At 40.9% G+C, this 10,124-nt stretch overlaps 1 pseudogene; it reads right to left on the bottom strand.

The window, feature by feature from the left end:
- Positions 1-1,503: 1,503 nt before the first annotated feature.
- On the bottom strand, positions 1,504-3,452 carry LOC103254327 (annotated as a pseudogene).
- Positions 3,453-10,124: the final 6,672 nt, after the last annotated feature.

The following is a 10,124-nucleotide window of genomic DNA, read 5'->3' as shown; positions in this document are numbered from 1 at the left end:
ATCATGTGATATTCTTCCCCCAGGAGAGATGTCAGAGCTGATGAGGAACTATCACATCCAGGAAAAAGAATAAGCAACACAGAAACATTCTACCTACAGTATTAGGTAAGTAACAATAAAATTACCCAAAGAATATGAACTAGTACTTTTAGTTAAGAAGGGGGCAAGTGCCCTAGTTTTTTCTTTAAAAAGTCTATTAATCTAGTTTTTAAAATACAGTAATCCAAAAATAGGCATCATCTTCTTGCTCTTCACAATTTTATAATAAGAAGGTAAAATGTGAGTCGAGATTCATTAAGGAAAAAGAAAAAGCAGCAACAGTTTAAAGACTGAGGCATTTCTGTGTTCTACTGACCTTTAAATTTTATTAACTACACTAAGCCCCTCACTACGATTTCTCCAGTATCCCAGAAGTAACTTGGGTTTCCTTTCAGGCAGGGTAAAGAAGTATTCAAAGAACAGACATGAATGCATGCAGTTCAAGCCCTTTAGGGTCCAAGTCCGTGGCTTCCTGTGCATGCACAGTGAAGGGGCTTCTTCACCTAGAGGAGTTGGTGGACCCTGTCCCTCTCCGGGCAGTGCTGGTAAGGAAACCAGGGATCCAAGCAAAGGAAGTGGCCAAAGGAGTCCTACTGACATCATCCATGCTTGACAGACTGTTTTAGTGAGGGCCTGAATCACCGAGTCCCCTGTCAAGGTGATGAAAAGGCCAGTCTAGCCAGCAGAAGCCCTGCTGTCACCAGAGGAAGGGCTTTGACCAGCTTCTCCTAATAGAGTAAGAAGTGATTCTCTGAATTACTCCATCTTGTTTTTCATATCACCAGTAGAAGGGCTCTGGATCTAAACAGCACATTTTATGGCTAAAGAGTTCTGGGAGTTGATGTTTAGAAAATGCAGCTTGTTCAAAGTCTGAAAGGCACACTGAGGATTTTTCTAAACACTTCTGCTCCCATCAAAAAAGAAAAAAAAAAAGACTGAGGACTCAGGTAGGTTTACACTGTATCAAAATTTACCATCTATAGCCAAAAGCCACACCTGCAACTACTCAAACCCAAGAAAGTCCATGTAGGTAACACAGCACCAGTTGCATGGTCCTTTTCTCATTCCATCCTATGCTTTAATGGCTGGAGGATGCATACTGAAAAAAAATCTCAATGCGAAAGAAAGAAAACTCCCTTGTTAAAATACATTAATACCTCCCATGCCATATGAAGCTCAGGCTCAGGATCAGATCTTATAAACACGTCTCTGGTGGGCATAACATATTTACAACACAGTTAAAGGCACAGTGGCATTTAAAAATAAAGCCGTGAGGATGTACAGTAAAAGATTCATTGTAATAATTACACTGGCTTCAACTGGTAGAACTGACTCTTGCCAGATAACAGGCGAGGGAGGTGGTGATTTGAGCCTGCTGGTTGGTTATCGGGCATAGTGAGTCCCTGATCCCAGGTGCAGGTAGAAACAAGCTCACCACACATCTCAGTGTTTCATTCTGGCTGTTTACATCTTTCCTGCTTTCTTGCCAGGCTGAGCTGGGATGTGAAGAATGTTGCGGGTTTCCTCCATGACCCTGACAAGCAGGTTGTCGATGTAGTCTTCCAGCTCACGTACCTGGAACTCCTTCTTGCTTATGGTTTCCTTCTGCTTCAGAACCAGTTGGATTAGCTCATCATGGGTCAGTTGTGCGTAGGCAAAAGCAGAGTCCGAGGAGGTGTATTTCTTCACCATGGGCTCGTCGGTCATGTTCTCACTGATGATGGTAGCAGGTCCCAAGCTGGAGTTAGCAATCTTAGTGGCTGTTGTGTTCATTGGCTTCACAGGATGAAGTTGAGGTTTGACAGCTCTGGTCTGGGGAGCCCTTGGAGAGGGAATTGGCCGCTTCAGTTCAGACTTGGACTCGGTCAGCTTCCAGTTCTGTGATCCGCACATCTTCAAAGGGGTTCAGGGAGTTACCCTGCCTAGAGACAATAGCTGCAGTATCTTTCTCAGATCTTCTTACTAGGTCTCCAGCAGATGCTGATGCATCCTCCCTCGGCTTGACCTCCGTGAGCGTGCCTTCCTTCTCCTTCCCCAGGATGCTAGGAGGGCCTTCACCTTCACTGTCCTTAGCCACATCCTTCTTCCCCATCACCAGAGAAAGCAGAGAGGACCTCTTGGTCTCCTGCTTCTTGTTCTCTTTGGCTTCTTTTGCAACCTCCACATTTGCTGGAGCCGTATTTTCCTTATTGTCCCCACTGACCAGTGGTCGGTAGGAAGGCAGAGACATAGACTTCGGAGAGTCCTTGGTGGAAGACTCTGACAGCCGCCTGTCAGAAGACATCCCACCTCCTTCCGCAGCCACCTTCCAAGACCGCGCAGCCAGGTTTTCAGTAGATGAGAACAGATGTTTCTTTCTGAAGCCCTGGGGGGATGGAGAGGAAGAAGGGCTGCTATCCTTGGTCTCACCCTTGGCTTCTGGCTGCTCCAGGTAAACATGGTAGCATGATTCCCATTGATACAAATGTTAGAGAGAGAGGACATCATTTTTAGACCAAAGGCCACCAAGAAAGGAGAGAGTCCTTCCTTCTTGGGAAGGGTGAAATTGACTTGGCTTAGCTGCTTAAGATCTGTACTTGCAGTTCTCCTGTGAGACATGACATCTGAGGCTGAGGAGGACTCGTCCTCATTGTCGTCATCGTCCCACCGGGACTGAAAGTCTCCAGGACGAAGCAAGACCTTGTCTGACTTTGAAGTCGGCAGAACAGACATGGACTGGGAAAGTGGAGTTTTTTGCAGATTCGTCTTGGAAAACAAGGTCTTGATCTTGGATTTCTTTTTCTTGTCTTTGGACGAACACTCATCATCACTATCGACTGAGAGTGTCGTGCTAGGGACAATGGGAGAAGCAGTATCAGAGGCACTGTCCTTGTTCTTCCCCTTGATCTTGTCCTTCGGTTTTCCAAATGGATTCCAAGACTTGTCTTTCGTGGAAAGGTCAAACATGCTGGCCATCATGTTGTTCCTCATAAACTGGATGTCAACCTTGATTTCCCTTCACACTTTATTCTTCCTTCCTGGCTTGGATTTCAAGGTATACCACTCCGTCTTTCTGTGGCCCTGGTCGCGGTGCAGCTCCTGCAGGTCCACCTCAGTGCAGCCCAGGAACTTGTCGAGGCCGAGTAGCGCGCGGTGCAGCACGGTGAGCTGCAGGGTGGCGGCGGCCGTGGGACCGGAGGACAGCAGTGAAGGCAGCTAGAAGGTGGCCTCCTCCCGCCACACCGGCGCGCCCAGGCTGCGCTCCGACACCGACGTGGCTTACTTCTCCTGCTGACCTGTATCACCGCGTACGCATTGCTCGTGTCCCCGGGGCCCTTGGCCCCTAGGCCCCGCGCCTGCAGCACCGTCACCTGCCCGTGGGTTGGGAACCATATGGCCCCCAGACCCCGGCCAGCCAAGGTCATTAGGGACATGGTGATGGTGCCTCGGCCGACTCAAGTTCACTCTTTTAATGTTTTCTGGACCTCAAGTACAAATGAGTGAGTTAATTATACTTTTGTTTATGGCATATAGTTATCATCAGTAAATAAAATACATTTTATATTGACATTTTTATGGGAGAAATAGTGTATAACTATCTCTCCCTCTCACAGGTATATACACACATATGCATGAATATACATGTACACGTCTAGTGTGTGTATATAATAGAAATCGGAAATCTTGCATGTAATACTGATGGACATAAAGTAGGATTTCAGATACCACCTTAGTGAAATATCAGCTAGAGCAAATGAATTCTTCTAGTTCCAAGTCATTTCATATTTGTGAGCATCCTTGTCTTAGAGGATTGGGACAGTACAGGACAGAAACATCATGACCCAAGCAATTCTGCTACTTTCTGATGCAGGGAACTTCAAGGGCTAGATGGGCAGATGGGTGTGCTGGCACCCTTTCTCCAACTAGAATACATAAATTGATTTCCATCGTAAAACAGATTCTTACCCGATTGATGTCCAAGTCCAAGGGGGAAATACAGAGTTCACAGCTGAGGGGGAGGAGGAATTGTGTGAGGTTTCAGATGACTGTGGCAGATGTTGGAGAAACATTGCTAGTGCATAAATCAAGAATAATAAAATCTGAGATATTTCAGAGTTCATCTATAGGCAAAACACATAATCCACATGTGGACTGAATCAGGGATAACCGTGTTTTAAAATCAGGGAGGGAACTGAAGATCTGAACTCTATATGCTAATTAACTTATAAAACTCAGTGTTTTTCATGTTCTTATCCAAAAACTCTGTGTTTCTATTTCATTATTACCAAGCCCAGTTATAGGTTTCTTCATTTTGACCCTAGAAGATGAGGAGAGTCCTTTGCATATTTCTTTTAGGTTGTCTTGCAAGTTTCTGTTGGTTAGGCTGGGGAATCACACTGAAGTGAAGTCTTGGTCTTCATCACATGTTGGTCTGGAAATTGTCTGCAAGACTGAAGTCCTCATATCTTTGTCCATCCTCAGCTTTGCTTGGACAGCCTGTGAGTAAAATCCCAAAGGAAGACAAGGAGAAACAGTTGCTGGCAATGCAGTCACTGGTGAGTAAGGAATGCCCCTTTCTACTGAAATTATAGCCCTATTGCCGGAAGATGGGCAGATTTCCCCTGTTTACATGGGTGTTCTAAATGAAATCAGGAGGTATTCAAGGACCTGAGCTCCAATGAACTCTTCTTAAAACTCTTCGATGGTTACCATGGGTTAGGAACTCATCAATGATAAATATCCTTCCTAATATTTTGCTAATTTATTCTAGCCTCCATTAAGGTTGTATACTTACAAAAGAGATGTGAGAGGTTTTATTTATTCATTTTTCCTTTATTTATTCTATGATTTCACTGGTAAATAAGTCATCCATTAACCATATGATTGGCAGCAATAGGTATAGAATTGTGATTAATGCAGGTGATAGAGATAAGTGAAATTCAGAACATCACAGCCCATTAGAGAGGCTGATGTTCCAACAGGTGAGTTCCAACAGCCCAGTATGATAGAACTTGGGTGAGAGCTGTGCAGTGTGGAGTAACAAGAAGAGAGGTTTAGATTAGAGGAGACATAAGGACTCAGTATTTTATTGTTATTTCAGAGTTCTTAAAATCTGATACAATATACTTGAGTTTTATAAAAACTTCTTAAAAGGGCAACTAAAATACTCTTTATCATTATTTTCCTTACTTATTCATTTTACTTCCCAGTAATTAATCTGTATCCTATCATATAACTGAAAGTACATAAAGGGAGTGTTATTACTTAGTCTGGCTGTACATCAGAAGAAATAATATAATACGGTGGAGTAAAATAAATGGTTTTGTGATTTTTTTTTGTTAACTGGCTAGACAAAAGCTGATACAAATATTCCATTTATTCTTGAGCAAAAGACACGATATAGGCAAAAGAGAAACAATGGTTAAGTGTTATTGGAGTTACCAGGGAAGTTGAGAACAAGATACCTCACACCACAGAATGGCCACACAAAGGCTGTCCTTTGGTACAGGAGCCTCAGAGGTCCAGGCTTGTTCTGCTGAACTATCTGTTCTTGAAACTTGTTGTAAATACCTGACGGCTGTAAGACTGAGAGAGACTACACCTATGGATCAGATTCTACATTTTGTGTAAAACGTGTTCCATTCTAAAGAATGCTGGAAGCCGGGCTCGGTGGCTCAGCCTGTAATCCTGTGCCTTTGGGAGGCTGAGGTGAGTGGATTGCCTGAGCCCGCGGGTTCAAGACCCACCTGGGCAGCGACACCTCATCTCTACAATAAATAAAAAAAATCAACCGGGCGTGGTAGCGCATGCCTGTAATTCCGGTTACTTGGAAGGCTGAGGAGGAAGGATTGCTGGAGCCCAGCAAGTCGAGGCTGCGGTGGCCGGGAGCAGCCACTGCACTCCAGTCTGGGTGACAGAGTGAGACTCCAACTCAAAAAAAAAAAGAATGCTGGAGATTGGTTCAATGTTCTCCAACTACTTAATGAATAAGAGACTAATAACTTTATTTAATAGATGTTTGCTAGATGGAAAGCATTTTTCTTTATTTTTTAATGATTGGATTATGATTTTTAAAAATAATTTAAAAATTTTAAATATGTAGGGTACAAGACAGGGCTAGGTAGACAAATGTTCATCATGCAGGTACCCTTGTTGATGAGGTGAGGTCCCACCCACCCCCGGCAGTTTCACGCTACTGCCAATCCCTTTCTCATAGTATTATGATAGTTGTTCAAGGTCTGATTATGAGTGAGAAAATGTGATACTCACTTCTTTGTATCTGTGATAGATCACTTAGTACTGTAGCCTCTAATTCCATCTAAGTTGCTGTGAAGTTCATAATTTTGTCCTTCTTTATGGCTGCACAATATTACATCGTGTATATGTACCACGTTAAAATTTGGTCTTTTCTCAATCGGTTGCACAGTTCCATTTTTTTTTTTTTTGCTTTTGTAAATAATGCTGCAATAAACATGCGTGAGCAGGATCTTTTTCACAGAGTGATTTGAATTCCTCTGGGTGTATTCCCAGTAGGGGAATTGTTGGGTCATGTAGGAGGTCGATTTTTAGATCTTTTAGTAATTGCCAAACTATTTTTCACAGGTTGTACTAGTTTTCACTCCTACCAACAGTGTAGAAGTGTTCCTTTTCACAGCCTCCTCTTCAGCATCTGTTGATTTTTGAGCTATGAATGATGACCATCCAGACTGAAGTCATGTGATCTCTCAGTGTGGTTTTTAATTGCATTTTTTGATGACTAATGAAGGTAAGCATTTCTTCATGTATCTGTTGGCTGCTCGTATGTCTTCTCTTGATAAGAGTCTATTCATATCTTTTGCCCACTTTGTAATGGGGCTGTTTGGTTTTTTTTCTTTTTGACCCATTTGATTTCCTTGTAGACTCTAAATGTTAGACGTTTGTCAGATATACAGTTGCCAAATTGTTTTTCCCAGTCTGCGGGCTATCTCCCCACTATCTCAATAGTTTCTTTGACTTTGCAGAAGCTTGACAGCTTGATGTGGTCCCACTTGTCTACCTTATCTCTTACAGCATGGGCACTTGTGGCTTTGTTCAGGAATTGGTTGCCTGTTTCAATTTCCAATGGGTGTCTCCTGTATTTTCTAAGGCTCTTATAAGTTGAGGTATTACACTGAGGTGATCCATTTAGCGTTGATTTTTGTGTATGATGATAGATAGGGGTCTTGTTTTAATCTTCTGCATGTGATCTGCCGGTTTTCCCAGCACCATTTACTAAATAAGTTCTCCTCTCCCCAGTAGTTGATGGTGGAGGCTTTGTTGAAGATGGCCTGGTTGAGAATTTGAGGCTTTGCCTCTGGAATCTCTATTCTGTTTCATTGGTTTATATGCTTGTTCTTGTACCAATACCAGGCTGTTTTGATTAGTGTAGCTTTATTATAAAGCTAAAAGTCTGGGAGCATGGTGCCTCCCACTTTGTTTTGTTTTGTTTTGTTTTTTTTTGCTGAGGATTGTTTTGGCTATTTGTGGCCATTTATGTTTCCATATGAATTGCTGTATTGTCATTTCCAGGTCTGAGAAGAGTGCTGCATGTAATTAAATGGATACTGTGTTAAATCTATAGATTGCTTTGAGTAGGGTAGACATATTATTTTATGTTATTTTATTATAAATTGTATTTTATTATAAAGATGTAGGGTATAACTAAGGATTAACTACACAAGTAGACTGCATCAGGTAAAATTTGGGCCTCCACCTGGCCCTTCCTCCCCCTGGTATAGGACCAGGTACCCTTTGTGTTGTTACATGCTTCCTTTCCCCTGGAAGTGCCCAGCAACTTCCTTTCCCTCCCTTGTGCTAATGTGATTAATGTTCAGGTCGCAGTTATGAGTGAGAATGTGTGGTATTCAGTTCTTTGTTTCTGTGTTAGATCACTAAGTATGATGGTCTCCAACTCCATCCAATTTGCTCTTTTTTTATTGCTACATAATGCTCCATCGTGTCTGTATACCACATCTTCTTTAGGTAGGATGTACCACATTTTCTTTAGATTAGGTGTACTATATTTTCTTTAGGTTAGGATGGACATCTTAACAATGCTGATTCCTCCAACCCCTGAGTATGAAATATTTTTCCATTTCTTTGTATCATCCTGGATTTCGTTGAGCAGTATTTTGTAGTTTTCATTGAAAAGTTCTGACTTCTTTAGTTAGGAAGATGACAAGATATTTTTTGTGGCTATTGTGAATAGGACTATGCTTTTTATTTGGGGTTCTATTTGTTTATTGTTGGTGTATAGGAAAGTGACTCATTTTTGCACATTTATTTTATATCCTGAGACTTTGCCAAAGTTCTTTATCGGTGCAAGGAGGTTTCTGACAGATTCTTTGGTTTACGAGGTATAGAATCATGCCATCTGCAAAGAGGGATAGCAACTTCCTCTTTTCCAATTTGGATACCCCTGATTTCCTTTTTATTTGATTTCTCTAACTAAGACTTCCAATTTTACTATGTTGAACAGGAGAGGTGAGAGTGGGTTTCCTTGTCTTGTTACACTTTGGGGAGGAAATGTTTCTAATTTCTATCTATATAGCTGCATATTGACTGTGGGTTTCTCATAGATGGCTCTTACTGTCTTGAGGTATTTTCCATCTACGCCTAGATGTTCGAGGGTTTTTATTAAGAAAGGATGCCGGATTTTATCAAAAGCTTTTTCCACATCTAATGATATAATCATGTGTTTTTTATCTTTATGTCTGTTGATGTATTTAATTGCATTTATAGTCTTGTGGATGTTGAACCAACCCTCCATCCTGGGGAAGAAGCATACTTGGTCACACTGCATGATTTTTGAGATGTGATGTTGAATCTGGATTGCTAGAATCTTGTTGTGAATTTTACCATCTATGTTCATCAAGGATATTGACCCGCGTAGTTCTCTTTCTTTGATGGATATTTACCCAGTTTGGATATCAATGTGATTTTAACTTCATAAAATAATTTGGGGAGAGTTCCGTCTTTCTCAATTACCTGGGATACGTTCAATAGGAATGGTATCAGCTTCTCCCTGTAAATTTAGTAGAAATCTGTGGGAAAGTTGTCTGGTCCAGGGCTTTATTTTTCTTTTTATTTATTTATTTTGAGTTTTTTAAAAAAATAATATAGGTGGATTTCCTAGGTTTTTATTGTCTATTTAGAGTCTGAATTTCTTCTTGTTTCAACCTGATGAGATTGTGTAATGTAAAAAAGTCCTTCATTTCATTTAGGTTTTTGAGTTTGTTTTTATGCAGGTATACATAGAAATCTCTGATAGTGTTTTGTATTTCTTCAGGGTCAATTGTAACTTTATTTTTTGCATTTCTGATTGTGTTTATTTGGCATTTTTCTTTCTTTTTCTTGATCGTCTAACTATGGGTCCATCAATCTTTTTATCCTTTCAAAAAACCAACTTTTGTTTCATTGATTTTTTTAAATTATATTTTTGTCTTCTATGTCCCAAATTTGGGCTTTTATTTTGGTGATCTCAATTCTTCTGCTGAAGTTAGGGTTTTGGTGGTTTTGCTTTTCCAGCTTTCTTAGGTTGATCTGTTAGGCTATTACTTTGTGATCATCCCATTTTCTTCATGTGTGTTCGTAGAGATATGAATTCCCCTCTTATTACTGATTCATGGCATCCCAGAGATATTGGTAAGATAGTTATTCATTTTCATTTGTTTCCAGGTATGTTTTAATCTCTGTTTTGATTTCCTTGTTGACCTAGGTGTTGTTTAGCGTCATGCTATTTAGTATTCATGTCTGTGGGTTTTGGTGGAACTTTGTTTGTGTTGAAATTTATTTTTCTTCCACTGTGGTCTGAGAAGGTCCATGGCTGAATTCAATCTTATGGAATTTGTTTATGCTTGATTTATAGATGATTATGTGGTCAATCTTAGAGTATATCCCATGTGGTTTTGAGTAGAATATATATTCTGTGACTTGTGGCTGGAGTGTTTTGTAGGTATCAATTAAGTCCATTTGGTCAAGCATCATCTTAAGGTTCCGGATCTCCTTGTTGACATTTTGTCTTGATGATCTGTGTAGGGCTTTAATGGGGTGTTTAAGTCCCAAGTTATGAAAGTGTTAGTGTTGTT

The sequence above is a fragment of the Carlito syrichta genome, unplaced genomic scaffold, assembly GCF_000164805.1.
Source record: "Carlito syrichta isolate Samal-C Ts95f unplaced genomic scaffold, Tarsius_syrichta-2.0.1 Scaffold274915, whole genome shotgun sequence".
In the NCBI taxonomy this organism is placed as follows: Eukaryota; Metazoa; Chordata; class Mammalia; order Primates; family Tarsiidae; genus Carlito; species Carlito syrichta.
This window is presented reverse-complemented; position numbering and strand designations above follow the sequence as displayed.